General features: G+C 33.7%; 1 long non-coding RNA gene across 1 annotated transcript; it reads left to right on the top strand.

The window, feature by feature from the left end:
* Positions 1–2188: 2188 nt before the first annotated feature.
* Positions 2189–15042, top strand: LOC138701936 (uncharacterized). Its single transcript, XR_011332727.1, has 4 exons — positions 2189–2306; positions 6569–6650; positions 10795–10828; positions 14924–15042. It is a non-coding gene; the product is annotated as an uncharacterized lncRNA (long non-coding RNA).
* The last annotated feature ends 11790 nt before the right edge of the window (positions 15043–26832 follow it).

Here is a 26832-nt window from a genome sequence, read left to right as displayed (position 1 = left end):
TGGGCGAGTGAATACCCATAATGCAATCATATGGGGACATGAAAATCAGCATGTCTCATATGAACTGGAACGGGCTAGTTCTAAAGTTAATGTTTGATGCGCTGTAAGTCGCTATAAACTATATGGACCGTTTATCTTCGCAGAGGAAGCAGTTAGATCAGGACCATACCTGGACAAGTTGAAAAACTTTTTCGAACCACAATTGCAACAGGAAAGCAACATGGGTATCGTGTTCCAACAGGATGGTGCACCACTTCATTGGGCAACAGACGTCCGTGATTATCTGGATGATACATTTGGCAACAACTGGTGTGGTCGAGGAGAGCCAATTATGTGGCCTCCACATTCCCCAGACCTGACACCATCCGATTTATTTCTCTCGGGGTTTCGTGAATTATGTGTATGCACAGCGAGCCAAGGATATTCATGATCTCAGAGCAAAGATTTTCCCAGCTTTTGAGAAAATTACTCCTGAGATGTTAAGGCCCATTCACAATGAAAATTAAACATACACATAACGTAAGCATAAAACCTTGTGTCCATGTTATTTAATGAAAGCATTCATAATGAATTACATAAGCATAAACTTAATCTTAATCATAAGACGTTAACATGAAAGTTTGCAAACTCCAAACTTTCATGCTTATGTTTATGCGATTTGGAAACAGTACACAAGCGGAAAGCGTGTTTTCACTTTTTGTTTAACATCTCATGGGCTTTGCCTACAGGCAATATTTTGATCTATTGGCCGTGATGATAGCTACGCGCGCAACATGGAATCATATGACGAAAAGTTGATTATTTTACATCTCCGTTTCTTTGATTTCAAGTATTGAAAGCCATATACTGATGCCATTGTAGTTATTAGAAACATAAATTGAGTAGCTACATCGTCAGTCATTGTGCAATTCTCCATTTTTATGTAATAGATTCTGTAGTTTTGTTGATTCGGTATGTTTGTTTCCACACACGTGTTATATTTACGTTATGTTTAATTTTCATTGTGAATGGGCCTTGGCTACTTAAGTTTGTGGCATATGTTTATGTGCTTATGTTAATGTTTACGTTATGTTTAATTTTCATTGTGAATGGGCCTTTAGACTATGTACATATCGGAGGAATTAACCTCAAGATATGAACTGTGTTGTGTTCGCAATGGTGGGCACGTTAAGATCTAATTTGGGCAAAACTCCCATTCTTCTAGAATACTTAGGTACTTACAAATGGCTTTTAAGGTTCATTGCCGCCCTCACATAAGCCCGCCATTGGTCCCTATCCTGTGCAAGATTAATCCAGCCTCTATCATCATATCCCAACTCCCTCAAATCCATTTTAATATTATCCTCCATCTACGCCTCGACCTCCCCAAAGGTCTTTTTCCCTCCGGTCTCCCAACTAACACTCTATATGCATTTCTGGATTCGCCCATACGTGCTACATGCCCTGCGCATCTCAAACGAATACAATACGTGCTGTTCTCCGTTGTGTAACTTCCTCCATTCTCCTGTAACTTCATCCCTCTTAGAACCAAATATTTTCCTAAGAACCGTATTCTCAAACACCTTTAATCTCTGTTCCTCTCTCAAAATGAGAGTCCAAGTTTCACAACCATACAGAACAACTGATAATATAACTGTTTTATAAATTCTAACTTTTAGATTTTTTGACAGCAGAGTAGATGACAAAAGCTTCTCAACCGAATAATAACAGGAATTTCCCATATTTATTCTGCGTTTTATTTTCTCCCGATTGTCGTTTATATTTGTTACTGTTGCTCCAAGATATTGGAATTTTTTTAACCTTTTCGAAGGATAAATCTCAAATTTTTATGTTTCCATTTCATACAATATTCTGGTCACGAGACGTAATCATATACTTTGTCTTTTCGGGATTTACGTCCATTCTTCTAGAATGCATGCACAAATTGTTTAACAGTAAATAGCAACAGTTCTCATTTTTATCACGTTTTTATTTTATGCCTTCCCAAACGGATCACAATGTATTTGAAATAAAACGGTACTTTTATCTAGAGGAAAACAGGAGTATTAAGTCATTCACGATTTCCTTGTCTTAAATTTGAAATACAAGCAATTTAAGTTCTTAATACAGATAAGCGGGACCTTTCCGGAATAATAAATTCTTAATACCCCGAAAAAAAATAACACCTAGGTAAGTACTGGAAAGTACACGGATGAATGCGTTGTCAAGGTGATTTAGCAAACGGAAAATATGGTATATAAAGACAAATTACAAAGCAGTAAGACGTCATTAATCGAGTGCTGCTACTTGACGTCGAAATTTTACAGGTTTGTAACCGTATAAGCTGTACAAATGGCTTTTGAAACCGTTCTGTGTCCATGTAGTTATCTTATAGCAAGTTAGTTACTTAATTTTAATGTAATATTTCGCTATTTGGAATTATTTAAATTTTTATATATTTACAGGATGTTAAGGAAATAAGTGCATTATTAATTTAGTAATAGAGTAGGGTTCCAGATTTAGAATTTCAAAAGAAAAGAAAAAGGATTAATTTCTTAAACTTGGCCTTCAGTTATTTAAAGTGATGCTAGGTCATAATTCTAGTGAAAATAGTGGAAAAAATAACGCATAGAGCATATTAGTGCTACAACATAACCTATTTATTTTATAAGGATTTTCGCAACAAACAAAACGATATTTTAATCTCACAAAAAATAAATATTTATATAAAAATTAACACCTATTTAACATGATAATCATCGCTGCTATCTTAGCAAGGTGAAGAAAGAAATTTAATTTCACATTAGAGATTTGTATTATTGTATTTTTCAGCAGAGTGTAGTCGAGCTAAGGGCTTAGGGTTTTGTAATGAAATTTCGTGTACTTTGTAACAAGAAACGTATTGAAAATGACAATGGCTTCGATTGTGTTAATGTGGAAGTTGTTTTTGTCATATATCTACACATAATTTATTATTTTAAATACTCTTCTCACTACACTATTGGTTTCTGGTATTGTTAACACAAATGGTTTTGTAAAAGAATGAAAATATTATCCAAAGACATATTTCCATCACTAGCATTTTTTTAACTCTCACTTTTTGTTAAATTTTACTGATTACCGGTATGTATTTTTTGATCTGGTGGAGTGTAAAGGAAGTTCAGTATAAATAAATAAATAAATAAATAAATAAATAAATAAATAAATAAATAAATAAATAAATAAATAAATAAATAAATAAATAAATAAATAAATAAATAAATAAATAAATAAATAAATAAATAAATAAATAAATAAATAAATAAATAAATAAATAAATAAATAAATAAATAAATAAATAAATAAATAAATAAATAAATAAATAAATAAATAAATAAACAAATAAATAAATAAATAAATAAGTAAGTAAATAAGTAAGTAAGTAAATAAATAAATAAATAAACAAATAAACAAATAAATAAATAAATAGATAAATAGATTTTTTAGTTGGTTATTTAACGACGCTGTATCAACTACTAGGTTATTTAGCGTCGATGAGATTGTTGATAGCGAGATGATATTTGGCGAGATGAGGCCGAGGATTCGCCATAGATTATCTTGCATTCACATTACGGTTGGGGAAAACCTCGGAAAAAACCCAACCAGATAATCAGCCCAAGCGGGGATCGAACCCGCGCCCGAACGCAACTTCAGACCGGCTGGCAAGTGCCTTAACCGACTGAGCCACGCCGGTGGCTAAATAATTAGATAAATAAATAAATAAATAAATAAATAACTAAATAAATAAATAAATAAATAAGTTGAACCGGGGTAAATATAAATTTGGGGCAAGTGTAACTCATGCCATTAAACGTAAAGATGTTCTTTTTTTTAAACTGGCGCCAACTATCGAATGTTCATGCTACTAGAAGCTACTTCACATAATATTCTTGAGTGGAAACTTTTTCGCGCCAAAAATATAGAATTCTGATTCTATGTGTTTTCTGATTCTTTCAATTTGTCTTAAACAAAAGTTCTTAGGAACATAAAGAATGCTTTTTATTTAGTTTGTGTGTCATTTCGTCATTTAAATATTTGCAGTGTATTAAATGCCCAAAATATAAAATTCTCATTCTACAAGTATAGAGAATGTAATGTTCTTTCACATCCACTTGCCATAAAACATATTCTGATATTTTTGCTGCAGAAAGGTACTAGGTTACATTAGCCCCAGGACTGGGGGGCAAGTGTAACCTATGAGCCGATAAATATGCTATGCGTTCGTATATTTCAACTTAATAACGTAATTTTTCTTCCTTTTCACTACAGTTAGGTAAGGTATTGATGATGTCACCTGTTCAAATTTTAGACAAATTTTTATTTCAGTTCAGCAAATTATTAAATGCCAAACTTAATCTATTAAATTGATGGATTCCGCTTATTCCTGTTTACCTTGTATAAGTAAATAAATAAATAAATAAATAAATGAATGAATGAATGAATGAATGAATGAATGAATGAATGAATGAATGAATGAATAAATAAATAAATAAATAAATAAATAAATAAATAAATAAATAAATAAATAAATAAATAAATATTTTTTTAATATGCCAGATAACTTTCCACTAATATCAGTAGAAATCAGAATCCCATTCACTTTTCTTCGTGAAAATGTGAAACAATAATTCGTTGCTTTTTAGTTACAACTTAATAATTAACTATTTATAAGCATAATGAAAAAACAATCACATTTCAGCCACCTTACGGTCTGTCATCAGACTTGTCTCTTAAACTCTCTAATCTTCAGTTCAATGAACGCACAGCCAAATTCCTTCCCAGCCTTCTAGATTGCATTAGATTCGCATTATGTAATCTCTGACTACTGGCCACCACAGCTCAGGCAGGGGCACCAACATTAAATGAGTGAAGCACAATAGTAGACTATGTGTTAATTTCGTTACCTACGACGTTTCGAGTCTTTTAAATTCGTTACTTTCGTTACTAAGTGCTTAAATTGGCACAACAATACGAGTATATGTACTACCTATTAAATGCAGAAATGCCTGAAATATAGAAAAAAACTAGTGGCTTGTGCAGCAAATGCTGCTGCAAACTAAGTTCGTTAGACGTTCAAATAAAAATTTGTCAGATTTATTTTCAATGAAGAATACTTGTCTTTTTGATAGTTATTTGCTTCCATAATAATGAAACATACTCCCTCTGAATGGATTTTTTTCGGCCAAATACTTTTTCTTGAACCTATCCAGCTTCAGTTTTTGAGTTTCAACGCGAAAACGCAAGTATCAATGTCAGGACGATAGCAGTAGCTATTTCAGGTCATTGTGGATTGTAGGCAAAAGTTAAAAAAATGTCAGGTTTGCTAAGCTTTCGAACAATAGCATTTTCGTATAGCTGCTGCATGTAGAACTTGAAATGTACAGCGTAAAATCATTTTATCCCACTAAGAGATCCTGCTGAAATGATCTGGAGACTACAAAATTTTCTAGGCCTCTTATTTTATCAGTAAGTAATACCTTTTGATCTTTCCTTAGGAACTGTAATTTTTGCGCTCTCTCGAGCCAATACTGAAGACAATGACACATATCAATATCTACACACACCGCCATTAAGTATATGAAAAAGACCCAACCCCACTGGGTTAATAAGTATAAAAATATTTGATTTTTAATAACAATATTATTATCTTACTTAAGTTTTGTAGTTATATATAGCAGCCACTCAGTAAATGATAGAAATGAAGATCTAAATTAAGACATTCTCTACATATTTATTTACATAACCTCAAAACGTTTCACTTTCATGTCGTCAATATAGCATCAATATTATGTACAATTAATGAAAAATAGATGCATCATGATATTAACTATAATAATATTTAATTTCTAACGGTAATAATGTCATCAAACCACCTCAAGTTTCGTAGATTTGGATATCCAATACACAGCTGTACTCAGAAAATTATACACTGCAGAATCAGTTTTTAATAACAAATTGAATTGAGCTCTAAATATGTCGGCAATCCTGCAGGTCATGGCCTTCGTGTAATAGCCTATTGTTTATTGTAGTGTGTGTTTTGTTCTGAAATTCAATCAAGTCGGGCGTGATTCAATAAAATTAGTTCTCAAAACTGACAACAGATGGATTTTGGAAAATAAGAAAATTATGTAGGAAAATTGACATTTCACTGAAAACTACTATTTTTCCGAAAAACTTTGGATGCCAGGCATGAAAATGAGGGGTCACTCATTAAAGTCCGTTCAGCCGTTTTCCCGTAATTTCCATTACCAGTTCAAATTATATATATATATATATATATATATATATATATATGATTAACGTAGTAAATTAATCACAAATGTTCAAAACATGCATAAAAATAACTTTCAACTGATAATTAAAATATTAATTTGTATGTGAATCCTGGCAGTATTTATTAGGCGTATCAACCATTAAGGTATGAGTTAAAAAACCTAATTTTAAATCTAAACTAATTCTGCAAACAATAATATAAAAAATTAATAACATCAGCTATACGTATACATTATCTGGAGCGAAATATAATGTAATTTTTTAATTTTCTTTTCAGTTAAGCGTTAATCTCGACCAGCAAAATGTCAGGAATTCCAATGCTGTTCTTATTTCTCGTCATCCTGATGATGATTCTTCAGGTAAGAGACCAAACTATTGCCTCTCCCATCAGGGATCTATGCAGCAAGTTTTAAAGGTATTTTATTATGTGTTTCGTGTTAAAACAGAAAAAAATTAATAATTATCAGTAATCTTGGCGTGGTTTTGGCTTTCGACAGCCGGACCCACGACCACGTCTGATGTGTGTACGCACTTAGGTTCATAATATTTCGTTATGTGCCCTTATAGGAGATAATTTTTCCAATAATTTCCGACTGCCATTGAGTGACTGATAGGCGGAAGATTTTGCCCTGAAAGAACCAGCCCTTAACCTCAGATAAGTTACCCTATAAACCGCAGGGTCTGAAGTCCCAAAACCTTAGAACCTATATCAGCACAGAAATCACGTTACTTTCATGCTAAGAAGTCAAAGTTTTTACTTATCTTCTGAAAATTATGGTTAGAAAAGCTGCAGGGCGTTTTTTTGGCTAAGGTACATAATTTAAAAACAAATATATATATATATATATATATATATATATATATATATATATATATATATATATTTGGGAATCTGATCTGAGATGCTGAGAAACACCTGGTATTATAACATTTAATCGTTAATTGCTACTGCTTTAAGATAGGAATATTACACATTGTACAAGGAAGCCTATGGAGTATCATTAGAAGGGTCTTGTCAAGGAATGATATACTTGTTATCCTTCCCAATTCCTCAGTAGACTACATCATTGATCCAACTACTAGAACAGAGTAACGCGAGGACCAATCTTCCGACGTTCATAAAGAAAAATGTCATACTTATACAGGGTGATTCACGAGGATTTACCGCCACTTACAGGGCTTATTTCCAAAGACATTTTGAGCAAAAAAAATCATATGGGCCCTAAACATAAGTCCTATTCTCAATATTTTCAGAGTTACACTAATTTGAAGTTGTTTGTAAAATACCATTATTCTTTAGTTTTAAGGGTAAAAATATTACCGATAAAGAATGAACTATTCAGAAGTATCATTTCTTTAATTTGCTAGTATTCTGAAGCTAAAAATGTGTTGTGAATTCCATAGTTGCTTCGTACAGATTTTTTTTTTTTTCGATTTTTAACTACAAAATTACATTCTTTTACTCACTTATCACAACAATTATTACAAATCAAGCCACTCATGTAAATTCTTTAAGACTGTACATCAGATGCAGACTTAAACTGTAAAGAAACACATTCCTAAAGTCGTATGTTTTGTAACAATTGTGATAAATGTGTAAGAATAATGCAATTTTTAGTTAAAAATTGAGAAAGAAAATCTGTACAAGGTAATAAAATTCACAACATATTTTTAGATTTAGAACAACAGCCAATTAAAGAAATGATACCTCCGATTAGTTCATTTCCTATTTGTAATATTTTTTTACCATTAACACTAAAGAAAAAAAGGTATTTTATTAACAACTTCAAATTAGTCTAACTCTGAAAATATTGAGATTAGGACACATGTTTATATGACATCCTTGTTCAGAATGTATTCGGAAATAACCTCCGTAAGTGGCGGTAACTCCTCGTGAATCACCCTGTATATGTAGACCCTAACTGAAAAAAGAAAACTCATGGAGAATAAAGTCTCTTCTTTATATATATGCTCGTATATTGTATATTTTTTTCGGACATAAAAATATAAAATCTTGTAAACTGACTGGATTGAATATTTTCAGGTGACTGATACACTTAAAATTCAAATTATATTTCTGCTATTAAATTACCTGCATGTTAAAGACACTCTACAATGTTTTTCAGGCCTGTAACTTTTGTTTTGTGGTAGGAGGTACATTCTGAAAAAAGTACATTTTTATTTACATAATTCAAAAACCATAAAACTGACACTACCGAAAGTTAGTGGCATTAATACTAATAACAGAATGTTTATGTACACAAAAAATTACGTCTCTAGCTTAAAAAATGTAGAAGATAGAAGTGTTATTCGATTCATCTCTTAAGAAAATATCAGATAGTAACATGGCGAATGCTTGTGATCATCTCTGCAAAATATCACCCGCTATCAGCAGATATACCGGTACCACATAACCTCACAGTTGATACGGCATTGTTAAATGTCAGTTAAAATTAGACGGACTGTCCAGATTTCTAGTATAACTAGTGGCTTGTGCAGCAAATGCTGCAAACTAAGTTCATTAGACGTTCAAAAAAACATATTTCAGATTTATTTTCAATGAAGAATACCAGACATTCTGAAAGTTATTTGCTTCCATAACAATGAACCATATTCTCTCTGAATGGTTTTTTATGCCAAATACTTTACTTGAACCTTTACCCTTTCAGCTTTTATAGTTTTTACACGAAAACGCAAGTAACAATGTCAGGACGATCAGTCGGTTTTTCATGTGGAAGTAAAGCAGTAGCTATTTCAGGTCATTGCGGATTGTAGGTGAAAGTTAAAAAAAATGTCAGGTTTGTTATGCTTTCGAACAATAGACATAGCACCTTGGTATAGCTGCTGCATGTTTCGTAAACTACCTTGAAATGTAGAGGGTAAAATCATTTGACCCTGCTAAAATATCTTGCTGAAATGATCGTGAGACTACAAAATCTTGTAGGCCTCTTATTTTATCAGTAAGTAATACCTTTTGGTTTTTCCTTAGGAACTGTAAGTTTTGCGCTCTCTCGAGCCAATACTGAAGAGAATCACGCATAAAAATATTTACACCACACCGCTATTAAGTATACGATAAAGACCCAACCCCACTTGATTAATAACTATAAAAATATTTGATTTTTAATAACAATATTAACAATATTATCTTACGTAAGTTTTATAGTTTTCAGTAACATGTACTGTATATACTATATATCCGCCACTATAATTTAAGATATTCTCTACATCTACTTATATAACCCCAAAACGTTTTACTTTCATATCATCAATATAGGATTAATATGTATAATTAATGAAAAATAGTCACAGCAAGGCATTAACTATAATAATATTTCATTTCTAATTGTAATAATGTCATCAAACCACCTCAAGTTTTGTAGATTTTAATATCCAATACACAGCTGTACTCAGAAAATTACACATCACGGAATCAGACCTGTAAATTATTTTTAGTAAGTTTTGAAGTTTTTTATAATCAATTTAATTTGACCTCTAAATATGTCAGCATTCTTGCAGGTCATGGCCTTCGTGTAATATTGTTTACTGTAGTGTGTGTGTTTTGTTTTATTCTGAAATGCAATTAGTGACGACAGATGGATTATAGGAAATAAGAAAATTATGTTGAAAAATTTACATTTCACTGAAAACTACAATTTTTTCTGGAAAACGTTGGGTTCCAAGCTTCAAAATGAGGGATCATTTATTAAAATCCGTTCAGCTGTTTTCCCGTAATTTCCATTACCAGTTCAAATTATATATATATATATATATATATATATATATATATATATATATATGTAGATATGATTCTTATCATCGCAGCAAATTAAACGTGAAAATAAATACTAACCACTGCATATATTTTAAATACTAATGTTAATGTGTTTCTGTGCCTTAGAGCTGATCGTCCATCCCGGCGATCTGAGGTAGGTCGTGATGAAATTTGTGGTGGAAAAGCAGACATTGCGAAAGACTTTTCTCGGAGTACTGCCGTTTCCTCAATTAACCCACCAACACTCTCGACCTTCTCATTTAATTAACCACTTGAAGTAGTTTTTGCAATAGATGGGGTATATTTAGTGGTTATTAACATGTTTCGCAAAATGATACAAATTTCGCGTTATTGCGCTAGTTTATTTAGCTTAAATATGGTATTTTATGTATCTAGAAGAGTAAATATAACAAAGAAAGCAATTCAGGAAAATTTCGCGCGCATCCCTATCACCAAAACATTACGGTCCCTATAAATGACCCAGTAGTTTATACCGAGTCGTTAAATAACCAACTGAAAATGTGTCGCCTTAAAATGTTATTTTGTCGAATATGAACAACAGACAATCCATGTGCACAGACTAAATCCCGCTCTTGTTACATTCCATACCAGCTTACTTAATCTTGATTGCTCAATCTATTTAGACTGTGTTAATTGTTTTGTAATAACTCTGTGTATTACGTTTCAAATATGCTATTCGTCATTTCACAAGAACATTTTTGTTTCAGGTTTTCTACGTGACTGATGCAGCTCCACAAGGCCGTAAGTAATGTTAGAGTGGCTTGGTAAACTTATTTTTAGATAGTATCTAAATTATGCATTTTACATAATCATAAACTTGACTGCATGACTGTGAGATATATATTAGATACTGTCAAGGGAATTATGACATCACTGGAAGAGTCCAAATAATAGAGGGCTAGGGTTTCCAGGTTGTACATTTTCCCCGTATTCTTACGTTTTCTGGATGCTAATGTGGCCTTACGTTTTTATTCCCCCATACATCACTTTCTCCCTTTATTTCGAATTTGGCGCTGGGTAATAGTAAAATACTGTGTAACAGTTTATATTATTTTGTTCTTTTATCGCTGGGATTTAGATTTTGAAAATATTTTCACGTTGGTACTATTGCAGAGATCCCTCCATTGCTTACAATCGATAGTCGCAGAGATCACTCATTGCTACATTCGATACTGCTATCGATAGATATAGTGCCGATAGTTGATTACTGGCTGTATTGCTAAAGATGGTGATGTTGTGTCTAAGGGGTCAAATTCTTCAAATTAGTGCCACAGCAAAAAGTGTCAAATATTTCCCGACTGATATGTTTCATACTGAGCATACCTGGATCGAATGAGTTTGTGGAACGTGTGTTTTCTATGACGAAGAACAAATGGATTGATGTGAGAAACAGATGCTCACCAGAACTGATAAATTCAGAGCTTCAAATTGTTATACATTTTGACATGCACTGCAAAGAGCGTTTTAATGTATTAAAATAACAGTAATTCCTAAATGAAGCAAGTCTGTTTCAAAATATGAAAGTATCGTTAAAAATTAGTTACTAAGGACACAAAAATGTGAGTGTGTGTACAATGGTTGTATGTGTAATCCTTTAATATGTAACTTATTAATAGAAATTAAGAAAGCATGTATCACTAAAAATCGATAAAAAATCTTCCTTTTTTGTTTTGAAAAGTTGACAACCACATAAAGGGCGGTCAATTGACAATGGAAGAGTTTACTGTTTATGTGCAAAATATATTAAAAAAATAAAAAAATCACATCTGTAATTGTAAAAACAATAACAAATTCAAAATAATAAAACAAAGATGTTTTCAGGAATTATCAGGATTCTGTGAATTCTATGTCCTTTTTTATCCATAGGTTTTAAAAGGCAATTTGTGTGCCCCTCTAGACGTTTGGAAACGGAGCCATTAGTATTCTTGCACTCCAATACTTTGGTACTAAGGTATCCTCATTCTCTACAGCTGCAAATATTTTAAGATGTTCCACATTCGTTTCTTTTTTGGTGTTGCATAGGCTATAGGAAGGTGTATTGAATGTTCATATTCTGTGTAGGCCTAGACGGCTTCATAAACAGTCATACCTTGTCACCAATCTAAACAAAGTGACATCAGATTTTTATGGTATTTGTGGAATTTCTTCGAAATATTATTCCCAATGATTTTCCTTTAATTTCATCCCCTATTTTTTCTGAATTGAACGAAATTTGTTGTGGATGATTTGTTTTATAGAATGAAAGAAAAAAATGCCTGGCTTCGTTTCTATATCATTGTTGTACCTCTTTTTGCCAGGGTATCTGCTATTTCATTTCCATGTATAAAATAGTTATTGATGGAGAAATTACAGAACAAGTTTCAACATTTAAATATTTGGGGTCAAAAATATCTATTTTGAATACCAAGGTAGATGTTGAGGAGAATATTGAAACGTATAATAGATTAAATGGATGTATAAAACGTTATTTTAGTAAAAAAAATGAGGACGGAAATAAAACAAAGACTCCACAATATTATATCAAAACCAGCGTTGATGTACTCTAGTGAAACGTGGACACTAAGAACCAGAGAAAGGACAAGATTGGAAGCAGCCCAAATGAGGTTTCTACGACCATTGTTGGGAATTAGTAGAAGAGATAGGATTAAAAATACTGTAATAAGAGAGCAATTGATGGAAGAAAACATTATTGAAGAAATACAGAGGTATCAAAAACGCTGGAAAGAACATGTCCTACGAATGCCTCCTTCAAGGTATCGACGGCAAGCTATACTTTATAAACCTTCAAGAAGAAGAAGTGTTGGACGACAAAGGAGGAGATGGAGCGACCAGTTTAGTTAGCTTCGGAACAGGTCTAAAGGCGTAAACCTTGTGAGGAAGAAGAAGAAGAAGAAGTATATTAGGTCTAAAATGTGAAGGGATGCAATGTATACTAAATGACAGTATGCTCTGTCTTACAATTACATTAATATTCTCCTTATAGAAATATATTTTAGATCTATATATATTTTTTTTCTCCCTGTAACATAGTTCTAGTAAGCTTATATTAAATTAATTTTCATCATTTTACTAGCTATCTCAAATCTCAAATTAATTATAATTGATTGGATTAAATTAGCTCATAAATTAAGTTACTACTTTACCTTATAAGTTTATCTAAATTTAAATAAATACAGGGACATCATTTTATTTTTACTTCAGTTTTTATTGTATCTGAGTTTTTGAATGTACTGCACTCCCACCCCTTCTACTAATGAAGTTTCAACTGTTCCCCAGACAGAATCAAGGCCGCATATAGTAAACAGCACTGAGTTATTGAGTATAGTACGTTCCAGAAATATGTTCGCGTTTTCCAGTGACGAAAGAACTTTCAATATTGAATCATATTTTCGCACAGGTACTGTCCGTTTGCCTACGTCGCATCCCGATTTCCCCCACCTGCTTCTGCACGCCCCTCTGTAAAAGCAGGGCTGTCTCAACTCTTTTCTGAAAACATTAATTTCTGTTAGGAATTGGACGTTTACGTAATATTATACAACTGTTTAAAATAACTTAAATAAAAGGGCCTCGTTAAGTAATTAACTGTCACGTGATTTCCCCCCTTTCTACGATCCTGCGGCATAACCACTTGGACGGACAGTAGATAGCATGTCTGAGTAATTTTATCTGTGCGGCTCGGGCAGAAGTGAAGATTGAATTTACAGTACATAAGCTACTCTTTTTATAGAGTAGGTACAGAATTATTTCAACATGAGTTACTAGTATGAAGGACGAAACTGGCAATTGGAATTAGATGCAATAGTCTATGGTGCGAAAATATGCACAAAAGAACTGAAGCCTGTATCGAAATGAACGGCCACTATTTTCAAAAATGTGTTTAAATATCCATATTATGATTATTTTTCAATTTAACTTCATTCTCTATATTGTACGCTAATGTGCTGTAGACAGTATAATATACACTGTATAATGAATACGTTCGCATGAATAGCTCAGTTCGTGAGTAAAAACACTTATTGTTAATACTGTACTGTATTTTGATTAAACAAAACCTAATGAAAATTATCGAACTCAAAATCGCGATATTTCCTAGTTTACGTAAATGGATGAAGTACTTTTCTTTCCTCCTATACCTAGTAAAGTGATTTGTTTGTGTTTTACGCCAGTATCATCGAACTCCAGTCGTGGAAGGGGGTAGCGAACGGCGTTTCCGGTTCTCTAAAGGTATAGCCAGGTTAACATTAAAAATGTTAGTAAAAATAAAATGATGTCCCTGTATATAGTCTACTAGTCGTTAAAACTTAAATGAAGAATATCGCTGGAGAACCTTTTAAGTATAGTGTAAATATTCGTAATTTAAATATGTATTGTATTGATTAAGGCTGGTTGAGTGGAAGAGAAGGCCTTATGGCCTTAACTCTGCCAGCGAAAATAAAACATTATTATTATTATTATTATTATTATTATTATTATTATTATTATTATTATTATTATACTCAGAAAAAGTGGAACTACCATTATTGAGGGGTTCAGAGTCATAGTGGACCAAGCGCCATTTATTAAAAACGAAGAAAGCAAGGGTTAAAGTTGAGTGAATACCATAGTTTAATGAAGACTGACAATCATTTAGTTTTAATGTGTATACTTTATATTACTTGCTATATGTTTCCATTGAATTATGGTAATAATTTAATTTTAACCCTTGTTTTCTACGTCTTTAATATATGGCGCTTGGCCCACTATGGCTCTGAACACTTCAATTGACGTATGATATCTATTACAATTCTTTCACACTGAACGAAGCATGATTTCAAGTTATTTCGTTTTCTGTTTCAGAGTGGGGATGCCGTCCAGCGTGGGCCTGTAACCAAGTGTACGGAGACGGCAAATGAATTACTACCAGCATAAGAATGTAACAAGTCAGAAATAAAGGTTTAGACCGAAAATTTTACCAATCTGTCTGTCAATAAACATTAGCTCAAATAAAATTATTATATTCCTGTCTAACCTTCCTAAACATTTGTAACATACGAGTATTGATCTACTAATTACGTATCCATAACAACGAAGGTCATAGCATAAACTTGTGATCATTTCGCCCCAGATGTAGAAGTTAAACTTTATGCGGAAGTTATGGTTATACAGGGTGTTAAGAAAAAAGTATCCAATATTTTAGGAGATGCTAGTATGCATCAAAACAAATATATATATATTATATATATATCTAACAAACATGGGTTCTACAACACATACTTTCTGAGATCTGAACACTTGTTCATAGGAGGTTAGACATTTTTTTCTTGTTCTGATGCATACCATCACCTCTTAAAATATTGGATACTTTCTTTAACACCCTGTAGAATCCAACTCCGCCCAGGAGACAGGGTTGGTGATTTGTCCGTTATCCTATGTTATCTTGTCATCATGGTGAGATTACAGAAATTAATTATGATTAGGGCTACTTGTTTCACACGTGAACTTTGTAACTGGACACAGCCTATGTATGTAGACATGTATAAATAAATATATAAATAAATTATGAAAATTACAATCATACAATAAACTACAACAAAATATAAATTACTATATTTACACTGACTACTTGCTTTACGAGCCTCTATAGGTCTACATTACATCGAGCGACTGTAAACATTTTAAGTGTTTCAAAAGACAAATTTCTCCATGTTTCTGATAAACTTCCTTTTTCTTCTTTCCTACTGAAGTGCTCGCTACCAAATTCTTCTATTGGAGCACTCATTTCCAACCGGTTAGCTTTGTTTTGTTTTGACATGTTCACTGAACAACAGACCTGAAGTGTGTACGCTGCGCTATACTCCACACATACCTACAATGTTGCACGTTGCTCGGAGGCATTAGGTAACCAAACGCAGGACTCTAATTATTACCGAACGGCTTTTTCCCTGCTTTAAGGCGAATGACAGATAATCCCATGGCGAACCGTCGGACTATTCTAGCCAAAATAGACTATTTCGTTAATTCCAATTTTACTGAAGCTCGATAATCGTACAGTTCATATACTTACTTATTTTCTTACTTACTTAGTTACAAATGGCTTTTAATGAACCCGCAGATTCATTGCCGCCCTCACATAAGCCCGCCATCGGTCCCTATCCTGTGCAAGATTAATCCAGTCTCTATCATCATATCCCACCTCCCTCAAACCCATTTTTATATTATTATCCCATCTACGTCTCGGCCTCCCCAAAAGTCAATGTCCCTCCGGCCTCCCAACTAACACTCTATATGCATTTCTGGATTCGCCCATACGTGCTACATGCCCTGCCCATCTCAAATGTCTGCATTTACTGTTCCCAATTGTGTCAGGTGAAGAACACAATGAGTGCAGTTTTGCGTTGTGTAACTTTCTCCATACTCCTGTAACTTCATCCCTCTTAGCCCAAATATTTTCCTACAACCTTATTCTCAAATATCCTTAATCTCTGTTCCTCTCTCAAAGTGAGAGTCCAAGTTTCACAATCACACAGAACAACCGGTAATATAACTGTTTTATAAATTCTAACTTTCAGATTTTTTGACAGCAGACTAGATGAAAAAAAATTCTCTACCGAATAATAACAGGTATTTCCCATATTTATTCTGCGGTTAATTTCCTCCTCCAGTTGATATAGCATTTTTAAATAAATAACTAAAACTTCATCTTTATAGACGTCTTGTGGCAAATATATGCGGTGTGCCTTATGCATTATCATAAAAAGAGTTAATTAGAGTGATAATGTTTATGAAGTTGCTTATTATTATTTTTGTGAGAAGTTTGCTTGTAAATTAAGTAATGTAAGCTTAAACTACTCTCATAAGAAATATGAGAAGCAGATGAGAAAGAAAGGAGAAGTGGGACAGAGGCATGTGAGAGGAGAAACTCAGATAGTGCATTACATCTTATTGTCTTGAAATTCTGTGTTTCTTAAATGAAGACAAACAGAAGCTACGAACAACAAGGAAAATATAAATAATATTGCAGTAACATCTTCATAATCACAATCATAATAATCATCATCAACAGTAGCGCCATGTTTGTTTTCGTAGCAGCAACAACTCAACATCATTTCTACACAGCATTTTACTTGGTTAAAAATGTAAAGCAAAATAAATTGATATACAAGGAGGACAATTTAAGCGAACTGGTATTCATTTCTAATCAGAAGATAATGAAGGCCAGGGTGAAAATGGTGAAAGTAGCAACAACAACAACAACAACAACAACAATAATAATAATAATAATAATAATAATAATAATAATGTTTTATAATATTAGATTTAGATTGAAATAGAACGTTAATGCTTAGAATGATCCAAACTTCAACAATATTTTAATGGGAAATGAAGCCAGTTATTATTGTGAGTTTTTTAAAAGAAACATAACGACAGATATTGGTAAGCTGAAAATCCACGAGGGATTCGTGAAAAATTATTAGGGTCTACAGAGCGAAAGATATTAGTTGGGAGGCCGGAGGGAAAAAGACCTTTGGGGAGACCGAGACGTAGATGGGAAGATAATATTAAAATGGATTTGAGGGAGGTAGGATATGATGATAGAGACTGGATTAATCTTGCTCAGGATAGGGACCAATGGCGGGCTTATGTGAGGGCGGCAATGTACCTACGTGTTCCTTAAAAGCCAGTAAGTAAGTAAGTAAGTAAGTAAGTTAGTAAGTAAGTAAGTAAGTAAGTAAGTAAGTACATAGCGAAAGATAGTAGGAGGATTAAGAATAAAGTGCATAAGATTTGCTGATGCTATGGGTTGTTAGCAGAAGAGTAGATGATACTAAAGAATATGCTACTGGAGCTAAATGACAGCTGTGAGCAGTATGGGATGAAGATAAATGCAAACAATACGAAGACCATGTTCATAGGAAGAAAAATAAAAAGGTAAACTTACGAATTCTAAATGAGACAGTAGAGCAAGTGGACAGCTTCAAATATTTGGAGTATGCTATAAACAGTAACATGAGCTGCTGTCAGAAGTCAAAAGGAGGATAGCAATGACATAGGAGCTTCTTCCGCGGACCTCTGGAAAAAGGACTAAGGAAGAGACTAGTGAAGTGCTTTGTGTGAAGTGTAGCATTATATGGGTCAGAAACATGGACATTAAGACGAAGTAAAGAGAAGCGACCAGAAGCACTTGTGGATATGGAGCATGTGAAATGGACAGACAGAATAAGAAATGAAGCTGTGTTGGAAAGACTAGGTGAAGAAAGAATGAAGCTGAAACTGATCAGGAAGAGGAAAAGGAATTGGTTGGGTCACTGGCTGAGAAGAAACTGCCTACTAACGGATGCACTGGAAGGAATGGTGAACGGGAGAAGAGTTCGGGGTAGAGGAAGATATCAGATGATAGACGACATTAAGATATATGGATCATATGAGGAGACAAAGAGGAAGGCAGAAAATAGGAAAGATTAGAGAAAGCTGAGTTTGCAGTGAAAGACCTGCCCTTGGGCAGAACACTAAATGAATGAATGAACATAGCGAAACGATTAGGCTATTATGGTAAGGATTTGGGGCTTCAATTTTTTTTATTTCGTACTGCTGAAACAGCAACAATGAATGCAGAATGACATTTGCAAATGATGCAGGAAGTAGCCATCGGATGCAGTTAAGCAGGCGGTGGATGTAGGATTTTTTTCATTCCGATATTTCAATAATAAATTGTAGAATCAGTCGAATTCAGTGGTAATTGTCCATGCAGCAAGGTTGAGAAGTCCTGACATTGAGATTATGATATAGTCAGCAAATATCTTTTTCTCAGAAAAATTATTGTAGACTATATACATAATGTAGTGTTTTAATAATAATCAAAATATTAAATTTACAATTATATACTATTTATCGCACCAATAAGATAAGTAGTACTTCCATGTTTTGAAAGTTCGATATTTTAGTTCGTGTACCAAATACATTATATATATATATATATATATATATATATATATATATATATATATATATATACAGGTTGTTTAAAAAATACAGGGCATAATTTCAGGTAGACAATCAAAGTAGTTCATTACAACATGTGTCTGAAAATGCTTTATTTCCGAGTTATGGCCTTCACAACATTGAAATTCACCGGAACATTTTTCTTTCCGCAGGTCGTTGCCGTCAAAGGAGACATTCAGAGGGCACTCTGACAGTTCATTCCGAGGCGAAGGTTACATTCAGTGTTGTGTAGGCGTTAGAGTGTGCGACATGTATTCAAATCAAGAGCTGGCAGAGATACACTTCATGTACAGTAAGGCGCTGGCTCGTCGTTTGTACCAGGAGAGGTACCCACAGCGACAATGTCCAGATCGGAAGACATTTGTACGTCTCCATTACCGTCTGTGCGAGTATGGAAAATTTAACTCTCCTGGTTTGGGAAGGGGACGACCAAGATCTACAACTCCAGAAGTACAGGAGGAGATTCTGGAGGCTGTGAACATGACTCCTTCTATCAGCACACGAAGGGTAGCGTTGCAAGTCAATGTTCTTCATACGACTGTCTGGAGACTGTTGAACGAGTATTAATTGTATCCTTATCATTTGCAACGTGTACAGGCCCTGTCACCAGCAGATTACCCTGCACGAGTTAGGTTCTGTCAGTGGTTCTTGCAGCAGTGTGGTGTAAATCCGAACTTTCCTGCCTTAGTATTACTTACAGATGAAGCACAGTTCACACGAGATGGCATAACAAATTTCCACAATCAGCATGTATGGGCAACTGTTCCATCTCATCACCAGGTGCGGTTCTCCCTCAACATGTGGGCCGGTATCATTGGTGATCGATTAGTTGGACCCCATGTACTTGTAAACAGACTTACGGGGCAGGCGTACACAAACTTCCTGGAAAACACCATACCTCATGTTTTAGAAGACACTCCACTGATCAATCGTCAACACATTCACTTCTTGCATGATGGCGCTCCTGCACACTTCAGTCGTACGGCTCGCCGGTACTTGGATCGAAGGTTTCCTGATCGATGGATAGGTAGAGGTGGCCCAATTGCTTGGCCTCCACGCTAACCTGATCTGAACCCTCTCGATTTCTACTTGTGGAGCCATTTAAAATCATTGGTTTATTCGTCTCCGGTGCCTGATTTGGAATCCCTTCGGAATCGAATTGTGGCATGTTCTGAGGACATACGCAATACTCCTGGAGTTTGGAATCGTGTTCGCAGGTCAATGAGACATCGATGTGAGGTCTGTATTCAAGCAGGAGGTGGACATTTTGAACACCTTCTGTAATGACAACGACCTGCGGAAAGAAAAACGTTCCGGTGAATTTCAATGTTGTAAAGACCTTAACTCGGAAATGAAGCATTTCCGGACACATGTTGTAATGAACTATTTTGATTGTCTACATGTGGGAAATACATACCTGAAATTATGCCCCGTATTTTTGAAACACTCTGTATATATATATATATATATATATATATATATATATATATATATATATATATATGATGAATCATGAGTAATGTCATTAATTTCAGTCGGTTATTACATCACGTTACATTATTAAAACTATGAAATTACAACATAACCATTAAGCTGTCTATGTACATTACACGTGACCGACAGTAAAGACAGTTTTAGTAGCTGTAGTGTAATAGAAGTTACCTCCTCGTCTATTAAAATCATTATTAGCTTAATTATAATTTATCGAAATATTATACATGTATTTGACAATATTATAACAGTAAAAAGAAATGAACATATCTAAATAGTAAAGGAATTTCGGGTTCGGTGAATATTTAGTACGAATAGAAGAAATAGTGTACGCACTTCTATGCTTTCCCATTGTCGGTGTCGGACCCGATAACTAATGGCGCTTCGATCGCTAGGATCTATCGGTAGTCTTAAGTCAGATACCTCGAAAATATAATTTCTCGCGCGTTTAATGAGGAAAGTTGCTTGAGATTGTTGATACTTTTTGCTGTTGAGGGTTATGTTGTTGTCTTCAATTTGTTGTGCTTTGAATTAGCCAGTGACAAAAGGATATTGTGTGGTGGTTTACATAATAATTAAAAAAAATTCCGTACTGTTTTGTTCTGTGTTATAGATCGGAATACAGTAGAAAAAGTGTAACAGGACATTTCTTTTCATCTCCCAAAGAAAAAGATGAGTTTGAGAAATGGGCCAGAGCGATTCCGCGGAAAAATAGGCAGCTTTGGGTAAATAACCGTATTTGTGACAGGCATTTTCCCGAATACGTGATTATAAAATAAGACTGTTTTATTATAAAAAGGCATAAGACAGAAATACCGCGAGTGCATTGAAAATTACAACCAGGAGCTGTACCTAACTTTTTTCCTAATTTATCGAAATGATGAAATATATGAAAATAAAAGTTACGGAGTGGTAATATTCGATGAGGTCAAACTCAGAGAAGAAAGTCAATTTAATAATTATTACCTTAAAGTGGACAATTTGTTGATTTCGGAGATCTCACGACTGATGTCCAAAAGAAACAATTAGCAAAACATGCATTAATATGTGTGTTTTGTATGAGGTCGAACTCAGAGAAGAAAGTCAATTTAATAATTAGTACCTTAAAGTGGACAATTTGTTGATTTCGGAGATCTCACGACTGATGTCCAAAAGAAACAATTAGCAAAACATGCATTAGTATGTGTGTTTTGTCTGAGGTCAAACTCAGAGAAGAAAGTCAATTTAATAATTATTACCTTAAAGTGGACAATTTGTTGATTTCGGAGATCTCACGACTGATGTCCAAAAGAAACAATTAGCAAAACATGCATTAGTATGTGTGTTTTGTCTGAGGTCAAACTCAGAGAAGAAAGTCAATTTAATAATTATTACCTTAAAGTGGACAATTTGTTGATTTCGGAGATCTCACGACTGATGTCCAAAAGAAACAATTAGCAAAACATGCATTAGTATTTATGCAAGATTGAATTCAACCAATTGCTATTTACGTTAGCAGAAACGCTACTCCAGGTGATATTCTCGTTAAAATTCTTATACAAGTTATACTAAAATTAGAAGCAGGCAGTTAATCATGGTGAGTAATTTAATTCATTTATAGGCACGTTAAATATCAGTCAACTCTTTATACAGCCTACTAACATTTTGTAGGTTTTGTTTTCTGTCCCTGAATTCGCAATTTGTTACGAAAAAATTATTTAAATACTGAAATTATAATTGCTTTCACAACGTTTCAGATCCCATTGTATTTTCTGTTACAAACGTTCTTAATAGTAATGCCTGATAGAAGACTATTAACTATGAATAAGGGACAATAAAAGTATTTCATAAGTTGCGAATAGCCGGGTTAAATGGAAGAAATTTGCTTTTAAAAAAGACTACATTCAGCATAACAAGTACTGTGAACTTCTTCCGAGTCACGCTCATAGCGATAGCAGCGCCGCGTTGCGACGGATTCGTGTAAACTCACAGAGTGCGTACACTATTTCTTCTATTCGTCCTGATACAACACTACACACCATAAAATCAGACATAGCCTACTTTTCGATAAAAGCATAACGTCTTCCGAGATGAATGTGTTCAGAAGGAAGTACATTTCAAGACTGTTACTATCTTATTGAGATTTGTATTGAGAACAAGTCGACAACAACTGCACTGAACAAGTCAAATACCCTCGAAAACTGTTCGAACCGATCAGGTTAAAAAGCACGTTTGAACTGAATGTTGTGGGTTATTTTACGACGCAGTATCAACATCTAGGTTATTTAGCGTCTGAAAGAAATGAAGGTGATAATGCCGGTGAAATGAGTCCGGGGTCCAGCACCGAAAGTTACCCAGCATTTGCTCGTATTGGGTTGAGGGAAAACCCCGGAAAAAACCTCAACCAGGTAACTTGCCCCGACCGGGCTGAATGTTGTGTCAAACATGGTTGCCAGATTGTGATTAGTGACGAGTAGAAAATCACTGACTTGTGATTTTATCATGGTGGTCGAAAAATCACGGTCACATCTATGACTAAACAGTTCTTTAAACAGTAATCACAGTTCGAGGGCTAAACTGCTCACCAGATGAGACAGTTGATGTTCTTTTCTCACTGCGTGCGCTACTCTGATGTGCTTATGCTATCTAGTGACAACACTGGGAACAACTACGCCCGCGAACTGTGAGCGCTCGATTTTAACAATATATTCAGTGTAGCCAACTCAGTAGATTTCAGGCTGATCCTGGCAGATTTCAATTTCTTAATGCCGAAAAATATACTATTGACAAGCGATAACCGAAAATCTGGCAGGATTTTAAATTGCTTAATTGATTCCATTATTTAAGCAGTGACGTTATTAATTGGCTGCACTATTCAACTTTTAAAATTACAATAATAACAAAATTTTACCAAATATGACAATGATTTAAAAATAATGTTTCATTCATTTTCTGAGTGATGTGTGAATTATGCCAAAATTACTAATTTTTCGTATTTTCCTATATAATATTTCACTTCAGGAATACTGAACAATCATTATATTGGGTAACCAGACGACAAATTTTCAGCTTGTCTACAGAATTACATTAAATAAATAAATAAATAAATAAATAAATAAATAAATAAATAAATAAATAAATAAATAAATAAATAAATAAATAAATAAATAAATAAATAAGGTGCCCCGGCCCGAATTATTTCGAAATGCTAAACGTAAAACAGTTGTTGGAATGAACTGTCAACAAGAAGGCAGTAATCTGCCTCAGTTACAGGGTGTCCCGAAAACTATATCACTGCACGTGTACAGGTTATCTCCTGCTACAAAAGTAGAACACGTCATCGATTTCTTGAAGAATAAGTTTCCAGAAGTTAGAGTTGAACAGTTAACATCAAGACATCCCGATATGTACTCATCTTTCAAAGTCGACATCTACGAAAAACATTTTGAGGCGGCGTTGGACCCTAATCTATGGCCCTTGAATGCCTGTGTACGACGTTTTTTACATTTTCATCCCAGAGTAACAGAAGACAAGTGAGGAGTAATGATACACGTCAGTTAAAAGTGAATAATAGTGAAAAAAAATAAATAAATAAAAAAAAAAATTAAAAAAAATAAATATTTAGTATGAGTAAAATAATTTCATTATTTCTCTTATTAATAACTAGCCGTACCCGTGCGCTCCGCTGCACCCGTTAGAAATAAATATAAAGTAATTACATAATTAAAATAGGACATTTGATCCAGGGAACATTCGTGTTTGATAGAAGGATAAATCGTTTAATATGATACTTAATTTAAATTGTATTTAAATAATTAAAATGCGATCATTTTGGTCCAGAGACACTCATTTGGTGCAATGACAATTCCTTTATATGTTTCTTAATTTTTATTACATGCAACCATAGTTTAATGAAGATTGACATAATTTAGATTTAATGTGTATATCTTATTTTACTTGTTATAGGTTTCCATTGAATTACGGTAATAACTTAATTTTAACCCTTGTTTTCTACGTATTCAGTAAATGGCGCGTTGCCCACTATGGTTCTGAACCCTTCAAATAACTTAAATTATATTATATAATATTACATATAATGTTATATTATATTATATTATATCAGAAGTTACTGTAATAACATTATAGCATTATGTCCATCTAGAAAAACTACACTTTCCAGTGGTGAAATAATAATTAATTATACAAATCGGTTAATTTAGCTTCCGATATTACTTCATACAAACACAGAAACATTCTCTGTAGGCTATCTTTCATAGCTTTCGATTGTTGCTGTCCAAGGCCCCTTATAGACGAAGTCATTTGTTTTTTAATTAATTACACGGCCTTAGATGGCAGTTATTTTAATTCTAAAACTCATTTATCTCATTAAATATCAGTCCTATCAAAATTTTTCAAGGAATAAAACTTATCGCAAATTATTCTTAAAGAAACTTTTGTTACGTAACATTGTTCACAAAAATCATAATAAGCGAGATATTTCCATTTATTTAATTCAGGCCCCCTTATAACCCCCCTTTTAAATAATGTATTTTGAATGCCATATAGCCTAAAATCTAAGTTAAAACGAACTTAATTTATATTCCAATTTTCATCGAAATCCGTTCAGCCATTATCGCGTGAAAAGGTAACAAACAGACAGACAGACAGACAGACAGACATACAAACAAAACTTTCAAAAAAGCGATTTTCGGTTTCAGGGTGGTTAATTATATATGTTAGGACCAATTATTTTTGGAAAATCGAAAATTACCAGAAAAATTTCGGCTACAGATTTATTATTAGTATCAAATTATTTAATTGATGAAATGGCGATCTTACTCGTGTTAATTGTGTACGCATGTGCGGCTTACAGCTGTTTCGGTGCTTCTTCACACCATCCTCAGAGCCTACTAGATCTCGGCGTCATCTCGAACTTCGCTGCCTGTTGTGTAGGTGCGTTCGATTGTTAAACAGTGTTGAAATGTGGTGTCAAATAGTGTGTGTGTTCTGAAATTGATCTGTGTTTGAGAATTTGATCAGGGTGTGTTTTAGTGTGTCTGTATATTTCATATTATTCTAGTGTGTTGAGTTTTTGGTTTTTGGGTTGTATGTGTAGGATTTCCATGTCTGTATTTATGTTGTATTGTTAGCATTAGTTATGTGTTCGGCATTTGTAGATGTATTGTGTCCTCTGGTTATTGCTTTAATGTGTTCTTTGTATCGAGTTTGGAATGATCTACCTGTCTGTCCAATGTAGAAACTGTCGCAACTATTGCATGTGAGTTTGTATACGCCTGTGTGGTTGTATTTATTTGTTTGTGTTTGTGTGTTGAGATGTCTTTGTAGTGTGTTTTCTATTCTGTACGCTATGTTGTATTTCTGTTTTCTGAGTGAGGATGCGATCTTGTGTATGTTTTTGTTTTCGTATGTTAGTGTGATATATTTCTTGTGTTCTTGTGTTTGTGTTGTGTTTTGTGTGTTTTTGTGTTTGTTGAGTTTTTGTTTTGTCTTCCTTATGATGTTGTCTATTATGTTTGGGTTGTAACCATTTTCTTGTGCTATGTATTCGATTGTGTTCACTTCTTCATTGTAGTGTTATTGGTTCATGGGTATGTTGAATAATCTGTGTACCACTGTCCTGAATGCAGCATGTTTGTGCACCCACACAACAGGCAGCGAAGTTCGAGATGACGCCGAGATCTAGTAGGCTCTGAGGATGGTGTGAAGAAGCACCGAAACAGCACATGCTTACACAATTAACACGAGTAAGATCACCATTTAATCAATTATTTGTATTCAAGTGTTAAAAGTAGTGTACGAAAGATTCAACATGGATTATCAAATCTATGCTAATAATAAATCTGTAACCGAAATTTTTCTGGTAATTTTAGATTTTCCAAAAATAATTGGTCCTAGCATATATAATTAACCACCCTGAAACCGAAAATCGTTTTTTTGAAATTTTTGTTTGTATGTCTGTCTGTCTGTCTGTCTGTATGTTTGTTACCTTTTCACGCGATAATGGCTGAACCGATTTCGATGAAAATTGGAATATAAATTAAGTTCGTTGTGACTTAGATTTTAGGCTATATGGCATTCAAAATATATTATTTAAAAGGTGGGGTTATAAGGGGGCCTGAATTAAATAAATGGAAATATCTCGCTTATTATTGATTTTTGTGAAAAATGTTACATAACAAAAGTTTCTTTAAAAATAATTTTCGATAAGTTTTATTCCTTGAAAAATTTTAATAGGACTGATATTTAATGAGATAAATGAGTTTTAAAATTAAAAT

This window comes from Periplaneta americana, chromosome 6 (assembly GCF_040183065.1).
Source record: "Periplaneta americana isolate PAMFEO1 chromosome 6, P.americana_PAMFEO1_priV1, whole genome shotgun sequence".
Classification (NCBI taxonomy): Eukaryota; Metazoa; Arthropoda; class Insecta; order Blattodea; family Blattidae; genus Periplaneta; species Periplaneta americana.
Note: the sequence above shows the minus strand (reverse complement) of the source record. Positions and strands in the feature narration are given on the sequence as shown.